General features: G+C 48.9%; 1 protein-coding gene across 1 annotated transcript in view; it reads left to right on the top strand.

The window, feature by feature from the left end:
* The window catches only part of LOC134936092 (zinc finger protein 271-like), a 223,794-nt gene that overhangs the window by 191,914 nt on the left and 17,618 nt on the right, over positions 1 to 14,262 (top strand). The window lies entirely within an intron of this gene.

Here is a 14,262-nt window from a genome sequence, read left to right as displayed (position 1 = left end):
CATCGGAATTTTATTAATCAAAGGTTATTTTGTGTGTCTACATTGTTTTTGTTGAGAGGGTATCTTGCAGGTGAAATACCTGGCTGAGTACAATCAAGCATCGGATCTCAAACATTCCAGGCTGGGATTTTAATCAAGTCCAATTAAAATACGTCTGAAAGCATTTAGACATTAAAAACCATAAAACTATAAGGACTTTTATATTGACAATGGACATTTGATGTTTTATAACTTTTATGTGTGTGTGTGTGTGTGTGTGTGTGTGTATGTATATATATATATATATATATATATATATATATATATACACACAGCGAATAAGGGCGGCATTGGGAGACTTCACAAGTGGCAGTGAAAAAGTAAGTGCTTTTATTGAAGTAGCAACGTTTCGGGGTCGCAGCCCCTTCGTCAGGATACAAAACAATGTGACAATACAAACTTAAATACCTCTGTACAGTGAGATCCATCCCACCGCCTCCAGCCGCGCTGCCCGGTTTCCGGTCCTGACGTAACTCCGCCCACCGGAAAAGACGCAGCTCCGGTCCGCCTGGCCGGCGCTCTGGGGCTCTGTGGGTAGGTAACCAAGGTGTTAGTCAAAACAATAACAAATAAACCATTCTATAACAACATGCAGCGATCGTTTGCAATGCTAAATTATACTATGATAAAAATAACGTATAAATTACCTATAGAGTAATAAGTGTGATACACATAATGACAGTAAAAACATACATTAAGACAACCCTAACAAATTTGTACAGAGAGTCCAGTGAGGGCAGTACATGGGGATAATAGTATCATCATATACACCTACACAAATTGTGTAGGTGTTGGCTACCCCTACTGCATATAAATTGCGATCATGTAGTGTGAGCCAATAACACAGTCAAATACAGTATGAATTAAATCAAAATTGACTAATGAAAGGCTAACTGCTCAACTATCTAGAGATAGCACTTGAGGCTCAATGGTTCATTTAAACCCCTAGGGAATTACGTGTTAAGTGTAAAAATCCATTTGGCTTCAACCTATAATAACCTTCTAGAGCAGTACCCTCCACGTAGTGAGAACGGGACCTGATCTATGATCTTATATATCAGGGTCGCCATCCCATGCTTAGCAAGCATGAAATGGCGAGCCACCGGTTGATCCCTGCTGCCTGTTTTGATAGCCTCCTGTATGGCATACCGATGCTGTGCCATCCTAGTCTTGAAGGCACAATCGGTTTTGCCCACGTAGGCTAATCCGCAGGGTCATGTCAACAAATAGATAACAAATTTGGAATCGCATGACAGGGGGTACCTAATGGTGTACTTCTTACCCGTGTGGAGATGTTGGAAAGTGTCATCCGGAACAAGGTAACTGCAAGTAGTGCAGCCACTACACCTGAAGCACCCATTTTTTCTCCGCAAAAAAATCTTGGATGTGTGTTCTTTAACAAATTTCGAGATATCTGTCTCAACCACGGGTCTGGGACTCCAGGTCGACAACAAAAAGGTTGATACACCTTAGGTCGATGCGAATTGGTCGACACACGTTAGGTCGACATTGGCAAAAGGTCGACCTGGAAAAAGGTCGACATGAGTTTTTAATGTTTTTTGGGTGTTGTTTTCTTCGTAGAGTGACCGGGAACCCCAATTAGTGCACCGCGTCCCCTCGCATGGCTCACTTCGCTCGCCATGCTTCGGGCATGGTGCCTTCGCTCCGCTCCGCTTTGCTCGGCACATATTACCGTTCCAATCGTAGTCCACATGGATCGTTAAGTATGAAAAAGTTCTAAAAAAGAAAAAAATTGTGAAAAACTCATGTCAACCTTTTTCCACGTCGACCTTGTTCCTGTCAACATTTTGTCCATGTCGACATTTTGTCCATGTCGACCTAAGGTGCGTCGACCAATTGGCATCGACCTAAGGTGTGTCGACCTTTTTGTTGTTTACCTGGAGTCCGGATACCCTTAACCACATAGTCTCGAATATTACGACCCCTGTAATAACTGGGTAACAATCTAGAATGGTGTGCTTCCCCTAAATCTTCGTCTGATGATACTATGGGCCATAACCGTCTTGTTCGTTTAACCCTGTTAGCACTACCACTGTTGTATTGTGTCACCCACGGAAACCTCCCCTTGAGAGTTTTTTTGTCCTTGGGTATCAATAACTCATGCCGTGATAGGCTCATAGCTTTAAGTCTGGCCTGTTCCAGCAGGTCTGCTGGATAACCTCTATCCCTAAATCTGATGGTCATTGCGTCCAGTTGCCTATCTCTCTCCATCTCTGTGTTGGTTATAAGGCAAACACGCAAGTACTGGGAATAGGGTAGACCCCTGATAGTGGACTTGGGGTGAAAACTATAAAAAAATTTAATAAATGATTCCTGTCAGTGGCTTTAGAGAACATCTTAGTGTAAATCACACCTTCAATAACTGTGATACATACATCAAGAAAGTTAATCTGTGCCTCGTTCACCTCCATAGTGAACTTGATAGGGCTAGAAGAGGCATTATGCAGATCAATGATGTCTACCAGTTGCGATTTGGTCCTGCCCAGAAAATCAACACGTCATCTATGTAACACTGGTAAAGTCACAGTTGGGAGGAAATGGAACTGTCTTGTAGGAAAATCTCTCGTTCTACTTCCCACATGAAAGTATTGGCGAATGCCGGGGCTACTGCCGACCCCATGGCACAGCCGGTGCGCTGTATGTAAAAATGACTATCATGTAGGAAGTAGTTGTGTGTCAATGTGAAGTCCAGAAGTGTTAGAAAGAAGTTGATGTCGGGGCCTGTATACAAGGGGTTATTAGTGATAAGGTGTTCAACGCCCTGTATACCTGCCCCATGCGGGATACTGGTATACAGGCTTGTCACATCAACTGATGCCAAGATTACCTCACGTGTTAAAACCCCCATGTTTTCAAACAGCCTGAGAAGTGCAGACGTGTCTCTCAGGTGTGTCTGTGTGTTCTGTGTAGATGGTTGCAGGAAACTGTCACAGTAAATGGAAACGGCTTCACATAAGAGCCCCTGGCAGATGATATAGGTCTGCCAGGGGGGTTCACCGCATCCTTGTGAATCTTTGGAATCACATAGAATACGGGAACCACTGGACACCCAACACTCAGCGCTTTCGAAATACCAGCAGAAATGATACCATTTTCTACAACCTGTTTAAGTATCACATCCAACTCGCTCTTAAAATACATTGGTAGGATCTCTGGATAACTTAGTATAGGTGGAAACATCAGACAATAACCGTAGACACTCAGCCTTATACTGCTCAGTGTCAAGCACCACAATACCCCCACCCTTATCAGCCTGCCAAATGATAATGTCTTCTCTCCTGCTGAGAGCTTTCAGGGCATCAAACTCTTCTTTAGAGAGATTAGGATACACTTTATCTCTCACGCCCTGTTCTGATGTCTCCAGCATGCGGCTGAAAGTCTTAATAGATGTGTTTGTTGTATGTGGCTCAAAAGAAGATTTTAACAATTTCCTCACCTGAGGTGGGACGGAGATTGTCCCTGCTGGTGAATCCTCTGCTTTGTGCTTAGAGAAGTATTCTTTCAGCTTCAGCGATCTGATGAGTTTGTAGTTCTCAATCTTTTGCTGAAATGGGATATCCCTTTAGGGTAGGGGTGGGCAAAACGCGGCCCGCAAACCGATCCTGCCCGGCCCACTGCCTCCCCCCAGCAAGCAATGACAAGCGGCCCGACCAGCTGAGCTACTTGTCATTGCTCTGCACTGCAGTACCTCCAAGCTGCCAGTGGCGCCTCTCTCCCCTGCTGCTGCTGCGTTGTATCAGCCTCAGTGTTGCCAACTCTGAAATGAAAAACAAGCAACCGATGACTGAAAAATAAGCCCAAAACAAGCCATCCTAAAAAGCCCAAAAAAAGCCCAACTTGAGTTTTGTGTTTTGTTTTTTTTTATATAAAAAACAAACATTATTGTTTGTCTTATTAAAATACATATAATTATACAATCTGCCTTTAAGGTCTTAACAATGATATTTATCAGCACAAAACTGGCTTTTAAAGCATACTGGAATTTTTATAAATATTACAGTTAGAGTTGTGAATTTAAGATGCTATACTTTCATGTTTCCTCTAAAGAAAAATCTCAAGTGAAAATTGCCAACTGTATACTATATACTGTATCTGTGGTCATTTGTATTCACTGTGAAATATTTATCCTATGGAAACATAAAACAAACAATCTTACAACATCCAACTTTTTACTTTTATTAAATAAATAAAGAGGCCAAATCAAGGTAACTAAAACAAAAGTACTTTATTATTAAAACATTGGGGGTGATTCCGAGTTGTTCGCTCGCTAGCTGCTTTTAGCAGCATTGCACCCACTAAGCCGCCGCCCTCTGGGAATGTATCGTAGCAGAATTGCGAACGAAAGATTAGCAAAATTGCAAATAGAAATTTCTTAGCAGTTTCTGAGTAGCTCCAGACTTACTCAGCCATTGCGACCAGCTCCGTCCTTTTCGTTCCTGGTTTGACGTCACAAACACACTCAGCGTTTGCCCAACCACTCCCCCGTTTCTCCAGCCAGTCCTGCGTTTTGCAACTAGAACGCCTGCGTTTTTCCGCACACTCCCATAAAACGGCCAGTTTCCGCCCAGAAACACCCACTTCCTGTCAATCACACTACGATCAGCACAGCGATGAAAAAGCTTTGTTATGACGTGAGTAAAATACCTAACTTTTGTGTAAATAACTAAGTGCATGCGCTCTGCGAACCTTGCACATGCGCAGTAAGCAACTAATCGCAGTATAGCGAAACTCGACAACGAGCGAACAACTCGGAATGACCCCCATTGTAGGTAACATTTTTGTATTATTAAGACAATTCAAAATAATAAATGCATATATAAATATTAAATAGTAACTCAATTCAATAACAAATAACAAAGGAATTGCTGATAGGTAAAGTGTGAGGTAAAGTACATGGCACACTGAATTACAAAGGTTTTATGTAAAATGGATATAAGCAAATTCATCTGAGCTGTCTCCATCGTCTATAGAAGATTCCATGTTATACATTCCTGAGTTGATGCGCTGACGCATATTGGTAGTTGGTTTAAAGTCCTTGCAACAAATACCCAAGCGTTTTAAACCATATCTGACATAAAGATCACCACATAAAGTGCTCCTGAATTGCTTCACTGTTGTGTGTCTGGTCAGTGTCTTTGTTGTTGTCATTGTTAAAAACAAATTAGCCCTACTGAACACACACAAACGGCAGCCGGCAACAATAGACATAATTAATGACTCATCATAATTTCTTTAAGACTATTCATCCACAACGTCTCACCTACAGTATGTCTGTGTGAGGATCTGTGTTATATGGATGAATGACTAATTATCTCTGAAAATCGGTGTCAGTGATACCTAAAAACAAAAGAAGCCCAAAAACAAGCAGCAAAAAAAATGATAAGCCCAGCAACAAGCAACCACCAAAAAAAAAAAAGCAACCAGAAGAAAAAACAAGCCCAATTCCGCTTGTAATAAGCTGAATTGGCAACTATGATCAGCCTCCTCCTCCCGACTCCAGACTCCCCAGTGAAAACGACTGTGTTCAGCCGAAAAGGGGGCGGGGCTACACGTCGATGAAGGGGTGGGGCTACACGGGACCTCAGGGGGCGGAGCTACACTGGACAAGAGCCAGACTGCTGCAGATCCATCCTTCCTGCCACTGCCAGCCAGATCAGTAAGTTAATGGGAAAAGTGAGTGAGTGAAAGTGTGTGTGTGTGTATAGATTCATATATATATATATATATATATATACACATATATATATATATATATATATACACATATATATATATATATATATCTTCTATATAATAGCCCTATTCTGTGACCTTGTGATTCATTTGCTAACTCTGGGCGGAGTTACAACACTGGGCGGAGTTAGTCAAATGAGTCACAGAGATCTGGCCAAATCTACAGGAGACCAGGAGCAGAAGCAGATAGCATGGGCATTGGGCATGGCACAGGCAGGGGTGCAGACCTCCCAGCTTTCTGCAGGAGCTTTCTCCAGGCAGAAGGAGGGAAACACACTCAGCGAAAAGGGGGCATGGCTTCACGGGAGGGTCCCCGTTTTCGTCAGTGAGGGAGCATGCCCAGCGCTCTGTGAGCTGCTGGCATGCTCCCAGGGGCTGATTATGAGTCCGGGGGGCCCAGGGCACTTGTGACAGGGGAGCCCTATCTCATTGCTGTGCCTGCTGTGGGTTGGGGGCGTGGCCTAATTGCGCCCACGCGGCCACGCCCCCTTATGCAAATTTCGATTTTTATTTTTATTTTTTTGATGGGATTTTGGCCCCTCAGCTAGGGCTAAATTCAGAGGGGGTGGTCGCTCCCCCCTACACACCCGCACAATATGCAGCAGCGTGTGCTGACTGTAGCACAATGCTGCCGCTGTTGCTGGCAGGACGGGGGGGGGGAGCTTCTGAGCTGGGACAGAGCTACTCCAGCCGGGGGGTCCCCTAAAACTGTGGGGCCAACGGTACGTATTCCCTGCCCCCCCCACCTTAATCTGGCTCTGCTGCTGGAACCCCCCCATTAATCCGTACCCCCTGATGCCCCCTCTCCCTCTGTCTTCACTATTCACCGCTGCTCTGCTAAGCAGAACAGCGAGTACAGGTGCTTTCCAACTGCCCCCCCCCCCCCACCACCGCGGGACACTGCGACCCGCGGGTGGGACAGCGGGACAGACCCCAAAAAATGGGACTGTCCCGCGAAAATCGGGACATTTGGGAGGTATGGGGGTGTGTGAGGGGTATGTCATACAGACAGACGGGCACCGGCTCACTGTGTGCTTGACCCCCCACATCGGCATACTCAGCAGGGTCTCTCTGGTGCGGAGGAGCGTCACTTTCTGGCACAGTTTAGTGGGGCACCTGCCGCTGTGCAGGTTCCATACTGCCTCTGTTATCTCCAGCCCCGGCAACCCCACCGCTAGCTGCAGCGCAGCCACCCGCAGTGGAGTGCGCCCAGCTCATTCACACACTTTAGCTGGCGGGTAGCGCTGCAGAAATCCGAGCTGCTTGCAGGCTCTGACCCACTCCTCCCTCCAGCCGCAGCGTCTCCTGGGAGCTAACCAGTCACTCCCAGTCTCCCCTTACCACAGTGCCCGGAAGCCGTGAGGTCTGTGCCACGTGCATGCTATGACCCCCTCCTTCCTCCAGCCGCAGCATCTCCTGGGGGCTAACCAGTCATTTCCAGTCTCACCTTACCACAGTGCCCGGCAGCTGCGCGAGGTCTGCGGTGTGTGACTGAGGAGGGGGGGAGGGATGCGGACGGGCAGAGGAAGCAGGACTCCAGCCTGAGAGAGTCAGCCATGCCAAGTCTCCAGCAGCAGCAGATCCCAACAGGTTGGAGTGGAACAGCAGCAGCCAGCAGCAGTGACTCTGGTAAGACACATCTGTCTGTCACCACTGTTTTGTCCCTAATACCAATCTCTCCCGTGCCCTGTGTTCTGTCATGTCCCTGTCACCCCTGGCCTTGCCCTGCCACCCTTATCCTGGCCCTTTCACCCTTATCCTGGCCCTGTCACCCTTATCCTGTTCCTATCATTTCTGTCCTGGCCCCGTCACCCCTGTCCTGGCCCCGTCACCCCTGTTCTGGCCCGTTCACCCCTGTCCTGGCCCCGTCAACCCTGTACTGACCCTGTCACCCCTGTCCTGGCCCTGTTACTGCATACCCTCCAACTACCTTTTATGGCATGTACAGTACCCGTAGCGCCTCCAGACCTCTCCCCAATGCACCACACCTCCGCACCTTCCCCTCCACCACATGCGGCACTCCACCCCTCCCCCACATGCTGTGCCTCCAGACCCCCTACACCACCCGTGGCTCCCACTCCTCCACCCCTTCACCACCCACAGCACCTCCAGGCCCCTTCCACCATTCACCCCCCTTATATGTCACCTCCCACACCTGCCCCCCTCCACCCGCAGCATCTGCAGATACCCTCCTCCATCAGCGGTCCCCCCCCTCACCCACCCCTTCCCCACCAATGGCACCCCCGCACCTGCCCCTCCACCACCTGCAGCACCTCTGGACCTCCTTTCCCATCCGCCGCAACACCCGTACCTGCCCCTACCCTACCCATGGTGCCTGCGGTCCACTACCCCACCCCCGGCACACCCGTCCCTTCCCATCCCACAGCACCTCCGGAACACTTCATCCATCCACAACATCCCCACACCTGCCCCTCTCCCACCCGTGGCACCCCTGCCCCTCCCCCACCTTCAGTGCCTCCGGACCCCTCCTCCATCTGCATCCCCCACTCCTCTGCCCCTCCCCCACGCGCAGCACCTCCCGAACCTTCCCCATCCGGGCCCCACCCCCACTTCTGCCTCCCCTCCACCCGCAGCATCTACAGACACCATCCGCAGTCCCCCCCGCACCCGCTACATTCTGTACATCGTGCCCTGCAGGTGCTGTTCACGCCGTCGCAAGGGGCTGCGCCTCCTTCACCATCGCACTCCCTTTCATTGTGCAATATTTAACCACTAACAAAGGAATGCAGGTAATACTCCATATAATACAAATATTAAACCCCAGAAAGGCATGCAAGGGTTAAGGGGGCGTAGCCCCTTGCGACGGTGTGAAGAGCGCCCGTAGGGCGCGATGAAGCACCTAGTATATATATATATATGTGAGAGTGTGTGTGTGTATTTGTGTGCGCGGATAGTGGCGTCAGACTGTTTTTAGGTTGGGGGGAGAGATCTTTACCAAACCCTCCTGTGTTCTGTCACCCCCCCCCCGTGTTCTGTCACTGTGTCACACCTCCCGTTTTCTGTCACTGTGTCACACCCCCCGTGTTCTGTCACCGTGTCACCCCCCCATGTTCTGTCACCGTGTCACCCCCCCGTGTTCTGTCACCGTGTCACCCCACCGTGTTCTGTCACCATGTCACACCCACCGTTTTCTGTCACCGTGTCACACCCACCGTGTTCTGTGACTGTGTCACACCCACCGTGTTCTGTCACCGTGTCACATTCCCGTGTTCTGTCACCGTGTCACATTCCCGTGTTCTGTCACCGTGTTCTGTCACCGCGTCACCCCCCGTGTTCTGTCACCGCGTCACCCCCCCGTGTTCTGTCACCCCCCGTGTTCTGTCACCGCGTCAACCCCCGTGTTCTGTCACCGCGTCACCCCCCGTGTTCTGTCACCGCGTCACCCCCCGTGTTCTGTCACCGCGTCACCCCCGCCGTGTTCTGTCACCGCGTCACCCCCCCCGTGTTCTGTCACCACGACAAACCCCCGTGTTCTGTCACCGTGTCACCCCCCGTGTTCTGTCACCGTGTGACACTCCCCGTGTTCTGTCACCGTGTCACCCCCCTTCTGTTTCTGTGACTGTCACCCCACCTCTGTTTCTGTCACTGTCACCCCCCCTCTGTTTCTGTCACTGTGTCACCCCCCCCGTGTTCTGTCACTGTCACCCCCCCCGTGTTCTGTCACCGTGTCACCCCCCCGTGTTCTGTCACCGTGTCACCCCCCCGTGTTGTCACCCCCCCGTGTTCTGTCACCGTGTCACCCCCCCCCCGTGTTGTCACCCCCCCTGTGTTCTGTCACCGTGTCGCATCCCCCGTGTTCTGTCACCGTGTCGCACCCCCCGTGTTCTGTCACCGTGTCGCACCCCCCGTGTTCTGTCACCGTGTCACACCCCCCGTGTTCTGTCACCGTGTCACACCCCCCATGTTCTGTCACCGTGTCACCCCCCCCGAGTTCTGTCACCGTGTCACACCCCCCGTGTTCTGTCACCGTGTCACACCCCCCGTGTTCTGTCACCGTGTAACCCCCTCCGAGTTCTGTCACCGTGTCACACCCCCGAGTTCTGTCACCGTGTCACACCCCCCGAGTTCTGTCACCGTGTCACACCCCCCGAGTTCTGTCACCGTGTCACACCCCCCGAGTTCTGTCACCGTGTCACACCCCCCGTGTTCTGTCACCGTGTCACACCCCCCGTGTTCTGTCACCGTGTCACACCCCCCGTGTTCTGTCACCGTGTCAGACCCCCCCGTGTTCTGTCACCGTGTCAGACCCCCCGTGTTCTGTCACCGTGTCACCCCCCCCGTGTTCTGTCACCATGTCACCCCCCCCCGTGTACTGTCACCGTGTCACCCCCCCCGTGTCCCGTGTACTGTCACCGTGTCACACCCCCCGTGTACTGTCACCGTGTCACACACCCCGTGTACTGTCACCGTGTCACACCCCCCGTGTACTGTCACCGTGTCACACCCCCCGTGTACTGTCACCGTGTCACCCCCCCCATGTACTGTCACCGTGTCACCCCCATGGTGTTTTGTCACTGTCAACCCCACCATGTTCTGTCACCGTGTCGCCCAGAGGCGTCACTGGGTGTGGTGACACCCGGAGCGCACTCTGTACTATTACACCCCCCCCCCAGCTCAAGCAGTGTGGTGCCCAAAAAGGGTGTGTGGCTTAATATAAAAGGGGCATGGCCTGGCGGGTCTCTTCTCTTTCGCATCGGGGGCATGTCCAGCTTCCCCGAAGATGCTGGCTGCCCCCAGAGACTGGACTGTGTGTGTGCCGACTCTTATCTGTGACCCCTCGTATTCTGTCATTGTGTCACACTCCCCGTGTCCTATCACTGTGTCACACCTTACCCCAGGGGCCATAAGACACTGGATAATTTGCTTGCTGCGCAATAATTATCCTAAATAAAATGTTAATGTGTAAAAGGGGAATCTACCTTCCGTACTGTGTAAAAGGGAGGAAAAGAAACCACCCTAAGGTGATTCTCTCCAGGCGCTGATTGGGGAGGTTCTGCACAGCAGCTAAAAACCAAGAGGTTGGTCAGACCTCACAAAAATAAGCAACAACAATAAAATTCTAGCGCTAAGTGGTCATACAGTATATGAGATGAGCAGATTAATACACAAACAATTTATTTAAAACGTCCATGAAATAAACAATAACAACATGAAGTGTTAATAAACCCTAGAAAAGGGTATGTGACATATATCCCGGACTCAATTTGTTAGAAAAGATGGAGGAGGTGATAGGACCTGTTCCTATAATATAGTCCCCTTCTGTATCCAAATGTAACAACAGAAAAGTCTTTTGTTAGCAATAGTTACCACGGGTTGTCAAGGAATATTAAGCGGCTCTGAATCCCGCAATGTTGCAGTTCCTTGGTATGGTGGTAAAAGTGGATTCCTCAATTCAGATGGTTTACCTCCAACAAAGGTGCATGAGGTTCCGTGTGGGGGCCTGGTCCAGGTCCTCTGTCTCCAAATAGTTGTAAGTCCAGGGAGTGAAGTGGGAGAGCAGCTCACACCAACGCGTTTCGTTGTGTTCACACAACTTTTTCAAGGTGAATTAAAAGGGAGCTCTACCTGCTGTAATGTGGGGTCCGTCAGGCGGCCGCCGGAGCCCCCTGTGGGCGTAGGCCGGGTCCGGAACTCTCGGCCGGGCCGAAATCGAGGTCCCGGCTTCAGGTCCGGGGGGAAGGCGGCAATCCACGGGCGCCGCCTGAAGCCTTCAGAGCGTGCAGGCTCGGGTCTCAGGGCAGGGCGCACAGCGGGACGCACCTACCAGGGGGGTCACCGCCGACCGCCAATGAATCCAGGCCTCCTCGTCAGCTTCCCGGCTCCTGGCGACCGTCTCGTGAGCACGCTCCTCCGGCCACGATCACCGGCCGGCCGGCCCCGGGTCCCAGGTAGCAGGAGTGTGTATAGGTGGGAGCAGGCAGGATGGCTCCCAGCGGCGACGCGGCTCCGTTCCGCCGCTCCGGCCCGGCTCCAAACTCGAGCCCCCGGCTTCAAGGGTGGGGGAAGGCTGCACTCCGCAGGAGTGCTTAAAAGCACTCCCCGACTCCGCGGGTCCCCCACAGCAGCTGCAGACACACACTGGGGGTCTCACCCAGGAGTCTGGGGCGGCCCAGTGCAGATTTGGGGAGTGAGTGAGTTAGGTGCGCACTGTCTTAATATCTTTTGTTGGAAGGGCCACAAAATAGGAGGTGAAGAATGTTAAAGAAACCCCTATAGGCACCTACTGTTGATTTCATTGTGAGTTAGGGTACGCTCTTCACCCATTAATCTACCTCTTTCCCCTTTCGTTTGGGCCATATAAAGGGGACCGTTTGAATATAAGGGAATAATAGGTCAGACAGTATTACACATTGTTCTCTTTATTTATTCCCCTTCTACATAACCGCTTAGACTGATACATCTATACTTCTGAATGATATTACATCTATATTGGAAGTTATAAGAGCTTGAGGACGTTGGACATAAAAGAAACCCAGATAGGAGTGTCTCTGTGATTATTCTCGTGAGTGTGGTAAGCATAAGATATTTCTGTGGAAAAGATACCTTTATGTGTTTTACGTATCTATCTTTAAAAGTGAGTTAGGTACGCTCATTTCCAAATAGTCTTTGGTGGAAGGCTCACAAAACGAGGTGAAGATAATTAAAAAAAACCCTTATGGGCACCAGCTTCTGGCTTTACTGTGAGTTGGGGTACGCTCCTCACCCATAGATCTACCTTTTTACTTGTGTATCTGGTCTTGATAAAAGGGGATCACTTGAATCTAAAGAAATAATAGATGAAACAATATTACACATTGCTTTCTTCATCTGTTCTCCTTTGACATAATCGTCTGAGACAGTATCATCTAGACTAAAGTTGGGGAGTAAGAGAAGAATCCGAAAGAAGAGCACATTCTCACAAAGGAACGTAACGTGATTATATTTGTATATATAATATCTTGGCGCTCATACCAGTAGAGATTACCTTATTTTTTTTGCATCTCTGATTGGTTAATTGGGATCTGGCGACATCCTGTTAGGTATTCTAACTGGTGAGAGCTGCCTTTGCGCACATTTCGAGTATCTGTTTTTTCCCCTGTTTACAGTGTGTGTGTATGTATGTATGTATGTATGTATGTGTATGTGTGTATATGTATATGTATATATATATATATATATATATATATATAATATGGGACTCTGCACTCGCTATTTTAACTAACAATAATAAACAGTGGAGTTTTAGTTCATATATTTGATCAATGCATTTAAGCCTGCAGCCCTCGGCAAGGGACCCCACTATACTGCAGGTCCTACTCTATTGCACGCTGTATAGCTTGTGTCAGCTATTCTCCTAGGTGCTTTACAACAGGTGTGTTGGTAACTGTCTCACCTATATAAGTAAAGTTGCTGTGAGCTTTAGACCAGATAGCATACCTGAAGTTTAACACTAATGTGATAGCTATTTTTATGATAATTACTTTGAGCAATAGAGGAGGACCTGCAGTATAGTGGGGTCCTTTGTCGGGGGCTGCAGGCTTAAATGCATTGATCATTTCATGAACTAAAACTCTACTGTTTATTATTGTTCGTTATTATAGCGAATGCAGAGCTCCTGTGATTTCTATTTAAACAATGTGGTCACAAACCGTGTTGCACCCAAAAACTAGGAATAGATGAGTGCCATGGAATAGCCTTTAATCTTAGCCATATCTATTGATATATTATTGATAGGGGCCTCCACATCTGCCCAGGGCCCCCACAGACCTTAATCCAGCCCTGCATGACCATGTCACAGTTTGTACTTCCTTGGACAACTATTGGTAGGTACTAACCACTGCATACCGGGAACACCACACAAGAGTTGATGTTTTTGAAGTGCTCTGACCCAATTGTATTTCACCTTTGTCAAAGTCGTTAAGATCCTTATGCTTACCCATTTTTCTTGCTTCCAACACCTCCGCTTCAATAACTGATATAACTGATGGTTCACTTGCTGCCTAATATATCCCACCCCTTGACAGGCGTCATTGTAATGATATAATGTTATTCACTTTACCTGTCATTGGTTTTAATGTTTTGTCTGGTATATAGAAAGGATATGAGACCCCTAGATTTGGCACTAGTTCAACAACAGTTTTCATAGGGAGTAAGAAGGTGAGGTGGAAACTTAGAAAAGTGAGAGTAAAAAAAACAGTCTAAGCTTTAAGTATCGATGAAAAACGGATGTCAGGAGGTGGAAATGATCTGTAAATTAATGAAAGGTAGGGAACGAGTCTTAACAACTAGGAAGTAAAATCCAAAAGTAGACCAGGCAGAGAACACTGATGAGGCGAGTCCTGAGGTAAAACCTAGTTTATGCTAGAGTGGTTATATAGGGGATTGGGATAGGAGAAACCAGACAAAGACCATTACAGATGTAGCCATGCTCAACTATCCTTTATGTGCGTGTAGTGTGAAAAACTAGTT

Source organism: Pseudophryne corroboree, chromosome 6, assembly GCF_028390025.1.
Source record: "Pseudophryne corroboree isolate aPseCor3 chromosome 6, aPseCor3.hap2, whole genome shotgun sequence".
NCBI classification, from domain to species: domain Eukaryota; kingdom Metazoa; phylum Chordata; class Amphibia; order Anura; family Myobatrachidae; genus Pseudophryne; species Pseudophryne corroboree.
The sequence above is the reverse complement of the archived record's forward strand: the minus strand, read 5'-3'. Positions and strand labels throughout refer to the sequence as shown.